General features: G+C 44.7%; 1 protein-coding gene across 1 annotated transcript in view; it reads left to right on the top strand.

The window, feature by feature from the left end:
* The window catches only part of LOC118475684 (ATP synthase subunit alpha, mitochondrial), a 50,763-nt gene extending 36,275 nt beyond the window's left edge, over window positions 1–14,488 (top strand). Inside the window, exon 1 of the mRNA XM_035963927.1 lies at window positions 1–14,488. This exon is cut by the window's left edge and continues 36,275 nt beyond it. The gene's annotated coding sequence lies outside the window, so the exon portion shown is untranslated.
* Window positions 14,489–17,500: the final 3,012 nt, after the last annotated feature.

The raw sequence follows: 17,500 nt of genomic DNA, 5'->3' as shown, positions 1-17,500 counted from the left end.
TTTTAGATGCACGCTCTACCCAACTCTACTCGAATGGTGTTGGTGGATAGGTACCCGGGCTAAGAAACTGGAATGGAAATATTAGAAAAGGAAACCTAGGATAGGAACCCGCAATGGATGGACTTGAAACCAATGGAAGTGCCGCCCTGGTCTTGCTAAAGACACATCACGAGTACGAGAATCCATAATAGAGCTGTTGCTCTAGCACCAACGTCAACCTTACCGAACCTGGCAAGATATCAAGATTTCCAATCAAGCAAGGAACCTGCTCCATCCAATATCCTTTCTGGAACAGAGACACCCAAAAAAGCTAGGAGCCCACTATGCTATGCTTAGACCTGGCCTGGAGACATCACAAACCTCGTCAGAAACCGGCGCACCTATGACACGAATCTCCCTATGAACCAATGGTTGTCTTTCCTAAAGCTTACTACTTACCCGGGAAGGTATACGCGCACAAAGAAAGGGAACTACCTCCAATCCGTTAAACTTACTAGGATGAATGTGCCGGTCAAGTATACGATGCGCCTAAAGGAAACAACCATTCCAGCGCCGAACTGACCTGTAGGGAAGTGTACCATCATCCTGTTTCTAAGGTAGAAGTAGTGCCAGGCTTGTCAATATGTCTAGAGTAGCACACAAGAAGAGAATCCCAGAGTAGAGGTTGGAATAGAGATTCGCAGACAGGAATGAATGCGGAGACCATGTAGAGTATCTGGAATCCTTGTAGGAAAGTAAAGCCCCGGTCTGTAATGATAGACAGGAAAGTAAAAGAAATGAATGTGATAGGGATAGGCGCGTAGTAAGTAAATGTAGTGGTGCTCTAAGGTGGGAGTAACCCCTTTTGTTGACTTATTGACTCGTCTTCCGGTTAAAGATCGGAAATCAACTCCTCCACATTTCTGTTAGAGGTACGAGTAAAGGTTCGTTCATATCTGAAAAAGTGCTGTCTCCTCGCCATATTATAGCCCCGGGGGCCGAATTAGAAAGAAGGATGGAGCCCTTCGTTCTGAAAAAGAAGCAAAAGAAGGAATATACCTTGACTCAAGGTGGCACACTATCTTTTTTCTCGCTGTAACGGAAATGGAAATGTAGTTGTCTTGGAAAAGTGGGGATTCCCTATCTGATCGAATCAAATCTGACAGGCACGACCTGCCGTGCCGCTTTTCTGCTAAAATAAAAGCAACTAACTTACTTCTGTACGGTCGAGATAGAGCCGCAGAGATTCTCTCGGCAGCAGATATTGGACATGAGGATTGTTGAGGCACCTTTCATCCTCTCAGCAAGTGAAATTAGTTCGCTGGCTATTGCTCTAAGCATTTCCGGGTTCCTAGGTGGATGAGTCTCAGGCTTATGTGGGCGAACAGGCCGATAGCTAACTTAGGAGCATAAATAAGAAAGAACCTATCCGCAATCATCTCCCGGGGATAAAGGACAATATCCTACCTCTACCACACCGCCAGCAACAACATTCGCTTCATCCAAACCCACTGCTTGACTCGAACAAAAGCCCAGCTAATTCATCTAACAATGGAATGGATATTCAGGAAGTCACATACACTCGGGATAATCGATATCTTGCTATCCTGATTGGAGTGGAGAAACCTCTAGTTTGAGCACAGGCCTTCCTTCCTAAATTAAATATGGTCAATTAGCCCACTTTTGGAAGCTTAATCCGACGTTCCCACTCTTTCTTCAAGCGGAAATGAAACTTCTGGATGGAATGCATATCTCAATTCAGTGATAATATCCCTAATCCCTCTATCCCTTCCAGAACTCATCCAAGCAAGAAAACGGATGCGCTAGACGGCCGCTAGAAAACATCTTGACCTTGCGGTTTGTGTTTCCTTTCATTCGCCTTTGTCTGGTAACTGCTTGCTTTAGCTGTTCGGCTATCTAGTTCGCGCAGTCTCAGTTGGTTGATAGTCCAACATTCCATCCTTTGATTTAAGCGGAAAAAGAAGCTACTCCGCTTCGCTCTAGTTCGTAGGAAGATACGCACACACAGCACAGGGCTTTCTCTGTCTATCAACTAAGGTTAGAAATCGATTCTATAAGAAATGAGCACTCAGAACTCTATCTGGAAGATCGAGGATAAGCGATCAAGAAAAGTACTGGCTGGCTTTGGTACGAGTAGTTCCAAGGCTTTCTCTTCCTTCAAACGAGTGCCTCTACTTTAGGGATCGGAGGGATCTATCTCTATTTATGGAAGTCTTCCCAAGGGTAGGAGACTATCAATCGGATACTTTCCACTGACCGAGCTACTTCTCCATCTCTGCTTTCTACTGCCCGAGCTACTTCTCCATCTCTGAAGGAACTGGCTTGTCTGGCAGAGGGAACTCACTGGCTGAGAGAACTCTCTTTTCTTAGGAATTCCTCCCAAGCAAGGATCAGATACTGCTATACTATATATTTTAGTACTCGATTTTGAAATGTTGCCCTTGCTTCTTGACCAGATGAGGTCTCTTTTAGCCCTTCCTGTCGCCATGATTTCGAGAAAATGTGACGGCTAGCTCAGGATGAGGAGGCATCTGAGAATGCACTAAGAGCTGAACAAGTGCCAGAACTGCAATGCTGCCGCAATGTAATGACAAGAGTGAGAGGCTGTGTAGCTGGAGATAAAAGCTGATGAAGGTTATCCCACAAGAAAATACGAGATGATTCATTCCTCTCTTTTTGTATACTAAGGCAAGGATCGTTTGCTCCTAAAAGCGGTTGTGAAGAACTGAATTGCCCTTTTACAGCCCAGCTTTCCTTAAATGGGTAGCCCCCCGCATCACAGAGAAAAGCATAGATGAGGATTGCGCTCATGCTAGCCCGAGATACAGATCTGAATCGGGTGCCGGGTCAGGCTGATCCATCCCTGCGGCTTGACTTGTTCTTTGGTTGATTGGATCTCTTCTGTTGCGAGAATAGAACCTATCCCTTTCTGGAGGGTTTCTTTCTACGAGAGGGTTGCCGTTCTTATCCAGATCTAGAATTGTGACGTGACCTTGGTGATCGAGATGTGTTCGAATAGTGCTAGCCCGTTCTGCGAATCCATATTAGCTCTCTTCATACCATACGTTTCACTTGAGGGAGGACTATTCAGAGTGGAGATCACTGCCCGGAAACGATGGTGGAACCAGTTACCTTTACAAAACAGAGTGAGAAACAGGGCGATACCATTCACACTTAGAACTTCTCTATTCGGACCACTTAACCAATGTGAGGCACCACTCTTACGCTATTTCATTGCTATTCTTTGAGAAAAGTTATCCTCATATAGTTCGATAGTGCTAAACGGCTAGTTATTATGGTTGCTAGAAGCAGGACCCGAGATTGGCGGGAGTACCTCAACTGTATGTATACGATAGAAATCCCGCGAAATTACTCTGGCACTTTTTTTCCGCGACCCGTACTCAGGCACTGGCACCATTTCCATGAATTGCTGTAGAGTGAGGATTCCGTGTTTCTCCAAAATCTCCGGATCTATCTGTTAAGAGACCGCTTCTCAGTCTGCCTCGAACGGACCCGTACCTGTGGCAACTAAAGACTTCCCAAGTCATGTCCACGGATAGCGGCGATTGCCCATACCCCTTTGATGCGAGAGTTCGACTAAAAAAAAGCAGACAGACTGGCACCCAACCAAGTAATAAAAACGGAGACACCTTTCGATGCTTCAACCACTCCTATTTTCACATCTCGAATCCCTCTAGATAGTACGCCAATATGAGATTTACCGGACTGACTCTTTCCTTTGTTCATAGATCGATCTAATTACGTATATACAGGCTCCGCACCTTGAGGCCCAGGGAACGGAACGGCTGAGAGAGATCTCTTACCCCACGCACGGCCTATCTAATAGAGTGATGGCGAAGCTCGCTTACTGCTTTGAGAGAGAGTTTCTATGGCTTCGCTGGCCCAGCGCACCATACATTCACATATGGCTCTCGGATGATCCCTTTCTAGCTTTTTGCTCCATTATAATTATAGAAAATGCATCTTCGAACAACGCTTCGCGCCAACGCTTTCAACTACTTGCTTCACTTTACTAGTGCTATTTCTCGTCTAGCGCATCCCGATAAAAGGATCACTTATGTTCTCAATTTCTAGAACCGGCTCCTTTACAGTAGTAACCATAGTTGGAGGTAGTTCCCTTTCTTTGTTTGATAGGAGGACCTGGAACGGCGATCTCCCTACATCTCTCTTTCCTACAATGAAGGAACCCGTGCTGGCACCAAGGGGATACGGATTGGTTGTAAGCATGACTAATGTCTGGAAATCCCTCCAATCATGATATCTTACTTAGCAGGCCAAGTTGGGTATGAAGGAGCGTGCTAATAGAATCGAATACTTTAAAGTACTTTTTCCTTGATTTGACTGTCTTCTTTCTGCCCGGGGGGGGAAAGCATCACTAGAGATAGGACTACTGGAACGAGATAGGAGCTACTGGCACTGTTCAGGGCTATTGGTTGGCACAACTTGACTCAACTCACTATGAGATTCCACCTTTCAGAGTGATATCGAGCCAGCGATTCCTCCTGATGGCGGGCATTATGTTATTTCATAAGCAAAGCAACAACAACCCGTACTCGGAAGGATTGATTGATCATAGAGGTAGAGTGGCCTTTCAAATATTGGGCACCCGATACAAAAGTAGAGTAGGTGGTTGGTTCGCTAGGTATTAGTCGATTAGCGAGGATTGCTTGTTCCCTTAATCAATGATAAACTCGAGCGAGTCACTTAACTTAGATGCAACTCACTTCCGTGTAAAGCATAAAGACGAATCTAATTTGATCGTTGCTGCTAGCCAAAGAAATGATTGTCTCCTTGCTTCACATGTTCTATGAATATTTTTCTGGATGAGCTAAATACAAGTTTTTGCAATTTATATTCTAAATGAATGAAACGATTAATAGATTCCTCAATATGCTCGTAACATTAGTCGTTACTCGCTCGTTAGGAGTTACTCATTGGAATCTAGAAATGACAGAGGTGATCCTGTATCACATCTCGTAAACTGGCCAGGTTACCGGCTCCACGGCCCTCCTTTGGATGGCGCTACTGTGGTGCACTTTGGGCCCCCAATCTTTTCGGAGATGTGCCGGAACTTCTATCAATCAAGAAACCCAAAATAGAAGGAATGACATATTTTTTAAGTAATGAGCGAGTCACTAAAATAGTTCCGTGACGAGCATATGACGAGTATGTTTTCGATGAATTCTATCGAATGTGACGAGTATGTTTCTATTCTATGTAAGTGAATTCGAGATATTTTTCTGAATCTATCCACTGTCACTGATTGAGCGGAACAGATAGGAGGAACTCCCATTTTCTTGTTTTTATTTTGAGGAACTGCACTTATCAACATTGGCGCAGATAGAAGAACATTTCTCTATGATTTATGATTTTATGGCTTGATGAATTCTATCCTTAGATATGATTTTCTTCATGCGGAGCAGATATGAGTTCGTAGGCAATGTTACGAATCTAGTTTGCTAGGCGAGAGCTACTTTGTTCTCAGCTTGCAGCACTATATAGAATAGACGACGGAGCGGCTACTTCTCTCTGAAAAAGCCAATGAGTTGTTACGAATATAACCGGTTTCCCCACCTAGGTTTCTTTTAGTGGCATGGCACTCCATCTTTTCTTCTTTAAGATCTTCGTCTTCCACACTATAATATAATAATCAAGGATAAGAGTTGTAATTCATGAGTCACTTCTATACTATACTAATCCCTGCTCGTCCCTAGATTCGGAACAACCAAGGCAAGTATAATGAATAGAATATAACCGGGAGTTCCTCATGAATTAGTCGTTTCTCGCTTGAAAAGAATAGAAAAGAGAATATAAAGCCAGCATCTGATTCTGCTACAAAGCATATCCATCCTCCTACCATACCAAGCCAGAGTTCCTTCGTTGCGAAATCGAAGGATAAGAGTTGTAACGTGACGAATATAAGAAGGCGGGATCCTACCCTCCACTCACTTCTCAAAGGACAAGACAGAGGCATTCCAATATTTTTTAGAATATTCGGAAACTTACAAGAAAAAGATACAACTGAACTTAGAACACTTAAGACAACACTTAGAACACGGATCCCATGCATTCATCCTTAGCTCCACTCACTGTGGCATGGCACTGGGTGAAGAGATGTGTTCGAATAGTATAGTATAGTATAGTACAGTACGGATTCACTCATGCTTCTGTTTCCACTGTCAAGTTGCGAGGGACAAGACAGATCGACTAGACTGTGTTGAACGAATCACGTATAACGAATGAGTATAAAGACGAATTGGTATGATTCCCTACTGCCAAAGCTGGACAGATAGATTTCTTTCTTCTCGCTCGTATCCACTGATGATTCCTATCTCGGTCTAGGCAGGCCTCTCTCGTAAGCACCACTTGTAGATGCCAATGGAGTGAGTAACACTTAATGTATGTTACGAACATAAGAGACTCAGTTCTGTTCTATAAGCAAAGCAAGAAAACTACCACTTCACTGGAGGGACAAGAGTGATCTTTAGCCCGCAAAAAGAAAGATCTTCGTACAGGCCCAATCTCTAGAGTAGAAGATTAGATGCTTGACTCCGTTGATACGAGATACAAGTGTTCCGATACGATACGAGCTCCAATGCTATGACTATGATATGATACTTGGGGTATTCCACAAGATGGATCGAGCTAGCCATTCCTCGCAAGAGATTCTATTCCTCGGACAGGAGATTGGATTCCCAACAGAACCACATCTCGATCTGGCTAACAAGCTTGTACAGACTTCTCCTAGCAAGATATCCCTTGAATGTAATCCGTGGCCTATCTTTGACATTGGTGAGGGACAGCTGCAGAGCTGTGACGGAAGAAATCTACTACTTTGTTTAGTTTAGTTTAGTAAGTATTTAGTATTCACTTGTTAGATTAGAAAGGTAGGCCTACTCCAAAGAGGGGTTTAGGCCAGCGTCCATTCTCAAGATACGAGTCAAGAGTTGACTGCCAATGGCATTCCTCGCAACAGAAATGATCTCATTCATGAAATTCTTTCAAATCTGTATACGGGCATCTTGTGGAAATATTGCCAGGGAGCACTAGGGAAAGCCGATACCAGCCTCTTCTTTGACAAGCAACCTCTTCTTTGGCAACGGGATGGATCCTATTCTTCGCAACAGGTGGGCTTCCTCACAACAAGTACAGGCCATGCCATTCTCTAGACCCATCCACATCCAATACGAAAGAGATCCCATATGAAAGTGGAGCGCCAATATCACTCGAATCATGGACATCCCCGGATTCCTTCTTGGAAAATATTCCAGCGGGAATATCAAACAAACGATCAATCTACTTGGCCCAGGACCCAGACATACAACCGCTTCCCCAGAACCGCAGAGAAGAGATTGATACTTATTCATTGAATACTGCAACAGATCCCACCTGCAGGCAATGATATCAATATTCCCAATCGGGGACCGCGCATCTTGTTGTTTTGTTCAGGACTAGAGCACTTGAAAACTATCTACCTACAGGGTTCCTCGGGTCTCTTCTCAGGTTCCTTGCTGTACTGAAACATCTGCTAGCAAAGTGCCTGGGGAGTTTACTGAGTAAAATTCATAGTTTTTTAAACGTGATATGCAAACATCTCATATTCCATAGTTGAGAATAGGGGACTTACGAATCGCCATTCAGTTAAAACCATGGGGAACTTAAGTTTGAATCCCCAAGCCGTCAAGAGGTATGTGCCCGTTGACAGGTACTTTAGAATTGCCTAGCCTAGCAGTTTCCATACTTGAGAATACCCAATTCGTTACTCTTCCTTTAGATTAGAAGAGAACTCACCTATTAGTTTAGTCCATCAAGTGCAAGTCTGTATCCGTGCAAGCAAGTATGATTTCGAGCATATCCCGTCTGTTGAAGCCCGTGATAAGAGTGTATGTTCAGAGGAGGTGAGGGAAACCGTTGTCAAAAGAATATGCTCCTTAGGCCATGAATGCTTTCTTGATATTCGGAACAAATGAGTCACGACTAATGAATGAGGAACGTATAATGAACGAGTCACGTATAATTCATGAGTAACTACTAACGAGCGAGTAACGACTAATGTTACGAGCATATTGACGAATAGAAAGACGAATATAACCGGTAGTTCCTCATTGGATTAGCGAGGGGTACTTGACTTCCAGTAGGAACCGTGGAATGCCTTAGGCACTCGTATCGTATCATTGGACTGGCCTAAAACGAAAGATACAGTGAAGTCTGGACTGGGTGTGAACTCCTCTATATTCCCAAAGCAAGGCTTGTCCCGGATAGGAGATACGCTTTCTTGGAATTGTTGGGGTTGACTTGGGCTTGGGAGAAGCATTTTAAGTGTGTAATATCGGAGTTGATATGATTGTCTACTCTTGATGAGATTGGACTGCCCGAAGATCAGAAGAAAGTGTTAGCTGTATTTCATTTCATTTCCACAGAATGGTAAGTTCATAGGTTGTAGTTCACTGGTTTGGTTCGAAAGAAGAACGTATCGCCAATAGAGCGGTGTCGTCACCTGGATAATAGCATTCTTTCATTGGACTAAACTAATTAGTGTCGCCATGGGAATAATAATCTCTTTATTCGGAATTCCTGGTCAATAATGACCCTTCGGGACAGATGTGGGCTTTTTCGCAACTGTACAGGCCATGCCATTCTCCAGATAGATCCGAGTAGAGACGATACGAGAGTAGAGTTCATTCATCTTAGTAATCCGAGGATGTCCAATCTTTCCCTGGAATTCAGTGTGAGGTGAGCTAAAGAGATAGATCCCCACTCCCATAGGAAATCCCCCCCATGGGGGCGGGAGGGATTTTCTATAGGAACACTTGGGGATGGGGAGAGACGCACCATGCTTTGGTAAAGGATAGAGAGACTAATTTATATTACCATAGTATAGTATAGTATAGTATAGTAGCGGCCGAGGACTTGCATCTATTTCAACTAGACGTGAATACGGTCTTTCTCCACGGCAACAACGAGGAGGAGGAGATCCACATTTAGAGGGCGAGGGGTTCGAAACTCGGGGAGGTCACATATGGTTGTGGAAGAAGAGCTTGTACGGGCTCCGAGGTCAAAGAAATTCGACAAGTTCTTGGTCGATCGATACCTTTCCATCCCGGGGCAGATCTCCAGATCCGATACGAGTGTAGATACTTTACTCCCTTCTTCCTCAGTGAGTAACGTATAATGTTACGAACAAAGGAAGTGAGTCTAGCTCCACTCCGAGGGACAAGACGGAAATCTTCTACCGATGCCAACTGCAAGGCGTGCTTTCCTATGAACCGATTCTTAGACTACAGATCTCATCCCAACAGAAACGATCTACTTGTACGAAAGAAAGAGAGAGGAAAGCACTTCTAAAGCGGTGGGCTCTTGTAAGTGAAAACTTTTCGGATAAATAAAACCCATTTTTTTCAACCATCTCCACGAGCACAGTTCCTGTCGTTCTAACACGAATAGTGGGAAGCTTCATCCGTTGCTTTCCTGGTTGATGATAGATCTCACTGACCACAATGCGCCTATCTCCCTGGTAATTCCCAGGGACAAGTAAAGTTACCTGAAATCCAACAGTAAAACAAAGGTAGTTGGAAGTTAGTAAAAATATTTTCCATCAGGCTAAAATTTAGGATGACAGAATATACCGTCACATTATAAGGAGCTTGATTCCCATAGGGAAGCCTGTACTTGTCAACAATCTCAAACTCTACCCAGAAATGCTTGCCCTCTTCGTCACGGAAGGTCCTGGAATCATGCTTAACATAAAAACCTTCACGGTTGTACCGATATGCAGCATTATTCCTTCCTTGGTTTGATGATCTCCATTCCTACCATCAAATTGGAATGATATGGTTATCTCGTTTTCATGCTCACCTCTATGTTTAAACATCAAAAGAATAAAAAGATCAAAGGAGATATGTAAGTCTGAAGTATCAAGCCAGCTTTAAGCAGAAGTTGCAATGGGTTCACCAAAAGATCTATCCGACTTAAGTTTAAATACTGTGAAACAAAATGAAGACATGACTACAAAAACGCATTGCCTACCTTGAGTGGATGGTGTGGTGAGGGAGTGGAAAAGCTAAAGACGTTGCCGTTCATAGTAGTAACAATAAGATCAAGATCGTCTCCGCCATCCACATTGTCAGCCAAAACCATGGTGTACCTGTCAGTCAAAGTGCAAAGAAGTGAGCGCACTTTATTGATGTAAGTACAGTACCCAAAAATGCTACCAAAATCTCGCAGAGCAGAGAATAAATTGCATACGAGGTCTCTCCAATGTCAACAACATCTGCGCTGCCACTTGAGCCCTCGATCAAATCCAAAGAAAGAAATAGGAATACGAGTCCTCATCCCGGGTCCTAGACTAGGGAGAATGGAAAGATTTCTACGGAGGCTTGTTTAAAGTAAAGTAAAGAAGGGCCATTTTCGAATGCTTATCTAGATATTTCTAGAATCCACCCGCTGCCAGGCCAGGAAATAGTGCCAGTCCACTTTTCCATCTCTATGAAAGAAACGGAAGCGGAAGTTTGCACTTGAGCCTTGTCTTGCCAGGTCAGTTCGGCGCTGGAATGGCATTGTTCATATCTCTCTCGGGTGGGCCTATTCCCACTTCCGCATGGTTCCTTCTCCACTACTTCTGGTGTCTAATTTGCATGGTATTGGTGCCCGCCATGTTCCTTGCTATTTTAGCTGAGCTGTATTGACTCGCCAGGAAAGGTTTAACGCTCACTTCTAGTACTAGAAGTTCCAGTAACAGCATTAGAGTTTCGAAGGGAATCGGGTTATCATCGACTTTCTCGCTTTCGACCTCTCATTTCCCCATGTCGGATAAGTCTCAATTCACTGGATCGAGTGATAAAATCCGAATTGTCAACCAACTGTGAGTGGAGTGCAGCTACACGAAGAACAGAAGGAAGGGTACACGAAGAACGGAGTCAAGCTCTTGTCGTCTGGTTTCAGGGCCAGGGCTGGGCATAGATCTGGTAATGGAATGGTAACTGGCCTTCTTTTGCCACTTGGCGAGAGCAAGTTTTCTTATCTTCGTACTCGTTTCGAGGGTGCCATTGGGTTGCGTACTTTTGTCCCATGGCGAGCTGCACTGGTTCAAATCCATTTTCTGGTTGGTTTGCCATCCTAGTGATGACGAAAAACACGGGCATTTGTAAGTAGTTGAGTGCGCATGCCAGCTGTTCTGTTAAATTCTCCGCATGATCTTGTGATTGATTATCCGGATCTAGAACCAGCTACGGGTGGGGTCTCCGCATTCCAGATAGCTTGACTTCCAACCGGCGTGCAATACTTGACTCGCCATCTCCGGCTGAGGTTTCTGTGTTTGATTTGATTTGAATAGTAGAAGCTTGTTTCATAGGATAGGATTCGATTTGCAGGCAGGCATGCTCCGGGAAAGTGCCGGTTATTCTCATGTTCCGGATCTCTTTCTTGGTCTTGGGTAAGGCGGCAGGCTCAGCAGGGGTATATGATTTCGAATAGAACCAGTGATCAGTTTCCGTTTCGATCCACAAAGGATGCCATGCCGGTTAGAATATAGCCAGTGATGAACCAGATCTGGATCTAGATGAGTTACCTTGCTTCAGGACTGGCAGGTTTCTTGAATCATAGCTTACCTATCCCATATTCCGCCGCTTGAAGGGTTTAGGTAGGGTTTCCTAAATGAAGCAGCAGAAGATGGCCTAGCTTTAGAAAAATCAAGTACGGAAGTCCGCCTCGGAGTCCGAAGAGAAGAACAAGTGCTGCTCACTTAGCTGGAAAAAAAGTACTACCTGCATTCCTGCACTAAAGACTATTTGCGTATCATAATTCAGTGAATCTTGTTTTTTTCTCCGATCCAGCCTGCAACCGGGAAACTGATACACACTCGAGACTGTTCATTTCACGAGCTGGCACACTTACTTCACCACGACACGACGGATCCCAACAGAAATGATCTACTGCGTATGATCCTGGTTTCGTACCAATCCTGACTACTGATTCATATCATACAAGTCAACCTGTGCCACTAGATTCACCTCACTTCGCATCCCATCTGCGAGTTCTTCTTCTTCGGCTATTTCCTCCACTGCAGAGAATTCGATACCGATACGACCAATAGCAGTAGCAGCATTCCGTTTGTGTAGCTTGACTCGAACGAATACGCCTTTCCTCGAACTCGGCAATCCAGAGACAGAGAAGAGAATGAGATCGATCAAGAGCAGGCAGCTTTTCCCTCAACTTATAGCTAGAAAGAAAGCCAACCTGGAAACGGAAGAAGTCCAAATCCGGATTCCCATTTCACTAAGAAAATCTGCTTGAGGACAAAAAACACGGTAAAATGGAAATGCAGAAGTCGCTCCAACCCAGGCCCGTAGCTTAAGATCGGCTTCAAGTCCATTGGATGCCGGTGGATGGATAGATAGTTGGAGGTGAGCGAGTAGCGGCAGTAAAGAAAGTATCGGTCAGTGAGTAACTAGACTAGAGCATGTGTCCAGCGCCTAACGCGCTTATCCTCTGTTGGAATCGATGGCCCTAATGGTAACGGGACATCATGAGGCGTCTGTCTAAATTGACTTGGTTTCTGAGAGAGTGGAGCGGGAATAGCGGATCCGCTAAAACAAGATCTTTAAAAGTGTTCAGTGCATCCAAATCTGAACCTGCGAAACCTTTCTATCTTTGTTCTTCCCACTTTCGCGCTTTCGAACTACTGGTTATGTCATCACCTTTCTTTGATGTTTACTCTTTTTGGTTAGAAGATCAGCTGCTAACCTATTTTCATTTCTAACTTACCACCTGTATCTCCGGAAACGAAAACCAGAAATGACAATCCTTTCAACTGTCTGTACTAAATTACTTTGTACGAATGCACATCTCGGCCGTCGGGTAGCTGCTCACCATTTAAAAGTATATATCCGTTGTTTCAGAAATGGAATTGCTATTCTCGATTCAGACAAGACACTGATTTGTTTACGAAACGCTCTTGATTTTGTAGGATATCTCATTTGTCAAAAAAGCCGTTCCTTCTTTTTAAAGACGAAGAATTTATTTATATATTCGATAATGGCAAAAATGTGGAGCTGTATCAATGATTCTCAATGGAAGATCGGGGCTTTTTTTACCAATTCTTATGCTAATCCTAAGAAATTCCGTTCAAGAAACAATAAAATCTATTTTGGGTTGAACCGACAACCTGATTGTGTGGTTATTCTTCATCCAGATAGAAAGTCATCGGTCATACTGGAAGCTGATCGATCACAAATACCGATTGCATACTTAGTGGATTCCACGATCCCGTCCCATAAAAGATTCACTTTTACCATCCCAGCGAATGATCCTTTACGGCTGCTCGTATATCTATTTCGTAATTCGATCACGAAAACTGTGAGGCAAAAAAGAACAGCAATCAACGGGCCGAGAGCGGGAGCACGAGGAGCGAGTACCCTTCTGGGTATTCGCACCTACTCTGCCGCCTCTCCTAAGTGGAAGAAGAAGTTTTTTCGCTTCAAAAATTGGATTGTCATGAATCGTAAATTTTTTTTGATGCTTCTGCTTCCTGCCTCGTGTTGGTTGCAATGGTATTTTTGCTTTTTTGATCTCGCGGAACTCTTTCTGGCGCTCCGGAAGGCTCTCATTGGCGCACTCGTAATGTGGCTCAGTTTTCTATTCCAGCTCCTATGGGAGCAGAGTGCTACTCTGGGGATGACCCAAGGAGAAAGTTGGGGTTCTTCCGATAAACTGCCTTCAAAGGTGGGGGGGCAAAAACCGCTTCTAATGGAAGCGGGGGAGGGATCCACCCAAGAGGGGCGCAAAGGAAAGGCTCCTTTAGATTTTGAATTCGAAATGGAGGTTCGGTCCGCCCCAGATTTTATAGATCCGCCACTCAGCCCTACGGAGGGCGAACGGTTGAGCCCAACCACTGGCCCTTCGCCAGAAGGGGGTGATCATCCCCATGACAACACGCCACCGGTGGCGGTGGAACCGGCCCCACTTCCTGAGACAAATCCGACTCGGGGGGAGGGTTCCTTAAAAAGGCATCCACATCCATATGTAGAGGATATGGATCAAAAGTTGGAGGATTGCCGAAAAAAACGAAAAGCCCAAGAGTGGGGGGATCTTATTTCAGGAATAGAAACCAAGGAGAAAAAGCGAGGCATTGAGTCTCAAATTATAGAGGAAAACCACCGTTTTTATAGTATGTGTTGTGAACATTTTAGGCAAAGAATGCCCTTGATGATTTTACAAAAAGAATCTGATCGCGAGGATAACAAGCGGGAAAAGCTTTTTTCCACTATTTTGCGAAGCCAAGGAAAGGAGCATTCTCTTGAAAACCTTTTGCAACTAAGGGAGGATTTGAGGGACCCGGCGGCCTGTGAGGCACTCCGCCCCATTTTTCGGGAGTTGAGTAATAAACTATAAAGTCGTACCTAATCAAAATGGGGTGGGGCAAATATCTTTCCTGGTGTAGGTTTCTCATAGGAAACCGAGGCCCCTACTTTCCTTCTAAGGGTAGGTAGGGGGAAAGAAGAGTGGGTTAGCGGGCTTCTTTCACTTGTTACTTTTCCTAAGAGTCACCCATACTAGAACGCACACGGAAGATATGGCTTCACTATGGATTTCCTTTTCGTGCTATATGTCAAGCGGACCAGCATTTGAAAGTGCTGCGAATCGATGAGATGCCTTGCCTTCTCCCAGGACTAGACTGTCATCGAATTGGAAGTGTAGGAAGCATTCTTGTGCGGGTTGTTTTGAGCTTCCTTGCTTTCTGGGGAGTGAGTCTAGTTGAGTGATTCTGCGCCTCTCTTTCTCTTTAGGTGCAGGTCCAGTTGATGCTGGATAGTAGTGGTATGCATGTGAACACTCGAGCTTCTATCGATACTGGAAGCAGTTCCTCGGGAAACATTTCAGAGCAGGGGCGGGTGCAGGTCTTCATATAGCTACTAGTTTATCCTTTGGCCAGATAGATCTGATCTATACTAGTGAGCTTGTGAAGGTCTCCGGCGCGAGGTAGATGAATGAAGATGAGGAAGATGAATCCCAGCACTCGTTCCAACAGAGCTATTAGTTTTGGGCAGGCGAAGAAGCAGGTATTGGAGTAGAGAAAGTGCCGGAACTATGCCTTGTTCGCATCCTTCTAATCTAGGCCAGGTTTCCAAATATGGTAGTCTCAGCCAAGTGACCAATTCGTACAGTCCATTCCTTCGGGCAGGCCAGATTCGGATCCATTGAGGCCAGGGTCCGGTTCCGCTGTTGAGCTTGCGGGGAAAGAATTATTAAAAAGAAAAGCGATCTATCTCTATCGCATCCGAGGAAGGCCTTTTAGGAAACTCAAGAAGCCAAGCCAGCCCCAGAAGGAACAGAAGCAATTGAGTCTGGCTCAACTTAAAAAAAAAAAAGAAGTGTGCTTCAATCGTATCGAGTTGGGTAGGTTCCTTTCCTGGTTTTGTCCTTCATTCGCTAGGCGTATTCCTCATCCCGTTTGTTTAAATTCTTCATTCGAAGATGGATCGGCGTAAACTTTATCGCCTTCTGAAACAGGCATGGCCCTTCCTGAAATAGCTCAAACCCTGGCAGCCCTAGTCCCTACCCAGCAATAAGAAAGAGTTGTCTGTCTCGAGCCTAGAATAGAACTCGGCTAAGATCTTCGGATTCATTGGGGACCAGGCCCGGGCGAGACAAGCTACCTTTCCTATCCGATCAGAAATCCTATCGATATCCTCGGCAAAGCAAATAGTCCAGCATGGGCATTACATTAAGTAGAAGTAGAATTTGCTAGTTGTATACGAACCTTCGCCAATTAAAGCGAGCTATTCCTACAATGGTGCTGCTCAATCCTTTACGGCTGTAGTTCTGAATCTAGTGATCGGCTATGGTTGAAGCTTTAGTGCCTTGTAGATGTCAAATAGAGATCAAGCAAACATGCTTCCGCGGGGATCAGATTTACCAGATCTGGTATTAGTCTAACTTACTGAGGTAGTCGATTGGAGAAGAGGGCCACATCACACTCTAGACAGATCCGAAGCGAAAGACCAGTATCAATCTCTTCCCCCGAGCCAGCCCTGCGGGTATCCTTTTCTCCGCCGCTCTTCAGATAAGATAGGCTACACTCGAAAAGCGTAGGCCCGGCAGTTGGTACGAAAACAGAACCATTAGTGGAGTAAGATCCCGATCAAAGCAGAGCGGTCTCATCGAAAGAAGCATATCCAAGAGAAGAGACAGGCAGGCGCTTAGGCCAGTCCAAAAGCAGAAAGAGAGAAGTTGGGGTCTTCGTCTACTGATCTTGTGGTTGATAGCCATCGAGGTAGTTCTGCGAATCTTTCTATGGAGGTTGGCTATTCAATAAAACGAAGTCAGCGGTTTTGACTCCCGGCAGGCTGAGCCCTAGTTCTGTCTAGAGAAGCTCGCCACTAGTGGAAGTGCTTCTTCGTAGGTTTGCCTTTGGTAAGTCTGCCGGTTTTGGCCTTGGAATGGAATCCACCAGATAGACTAGACCATAAGTCAAAGCAGCTCCCTCTTTGACCCAAGGGAATAAGCCTTCACTGTCAACCAAAAGCGGCGAACTAGTACCAATAGAAAGAAAGGGATATGCACATAAGCTATGAATACGCGCACGTAACCCTCTTTCCCTTCCGGCGGACGCTCTAGAAGCCTACTAGAGGAAGCTTTATCCGCCGTTCCTTCTAGAACCCCTAACTCCAGTTGGCATGCAATAGTTTCACCATTCGCGGTAGTTCCGCCCCTGACTATTTCTATGGAAACCCACTCAATCTTTTACACCGATGTTTCACTTTCGATTCTAGAAAAAGGCGCACATCTACTTCTGCTACCGCAGCTAGCAATCGTGCCAATACGGACTTGTTCCCTTGCAATACTAGACTTAGCTTCTTGACTTGACCTTGCTTTCTCCAATCATTCATTCTGGACTTTGGGTCTATCTGCCTCGGGTAAAGCGTATATAATCTCATATCACGAATCTCACATCACGAGCGCTAGAAGAAATACGAATCTATTGGGGAACACTTCATTACGAATCTATTGTTACGGAGTCACTTCATTGCTCTATGCATTTCTAGAACTCTTTTGCTCACGGCAGAACACAAGCTATGATATGGAGATGGCGAGTCAAGAGTGAGTTTCCATCCGGCACCTTCACTTAGCTTCTAAAAACGATAGCCCTATAAAACCGGAGAAGAAGTCAATTCGAAACCATACGCAGGGCGAAGTGTAGAAGTAGTTCCTAAATCAGTACAGTAGAAGCTTGTGACAAAGAAGTAGATTCGATTCGAAACCAGTGATTTCAGGCCCAGATCCCGATAATGATTGATGACGAGCAGGGATTCCTGTGACTCACGCTAGAGCAAAGCAAGAACATCTCACTTTCCGATCCGAAAGTAGTCCTGTTCCCGTTCTTCGAATAGCTTGACTCCCCTCACTTTCGAAAGCAGGGCCCTTTTCTCCAGATCCGAGTAGAGTTTCGATACCGATATCATGCCTTGCAACAGAAGAAGAA

Source organism: Zea mays, unplaced genomic scaffold (genome assembly GCF_902167145.1).
Source record: "Zea mays cultivar B73 unplaced genomic scaffold, Zm-B73-REFERENCE-NAM-5.0 scaffold_56, whole genome shotgun sequence".
NCBI classification, from domain to species: Eukaryota; Viridiplantae; Streptophyta; class Magnoliopsida; order Poales; family Poaceae; genus Zea; species Zea mays.
Note: the sequence above shows the minus strand (reverse complement) of the source record. Positions and strands in the feature narration are given on the sequence as shown.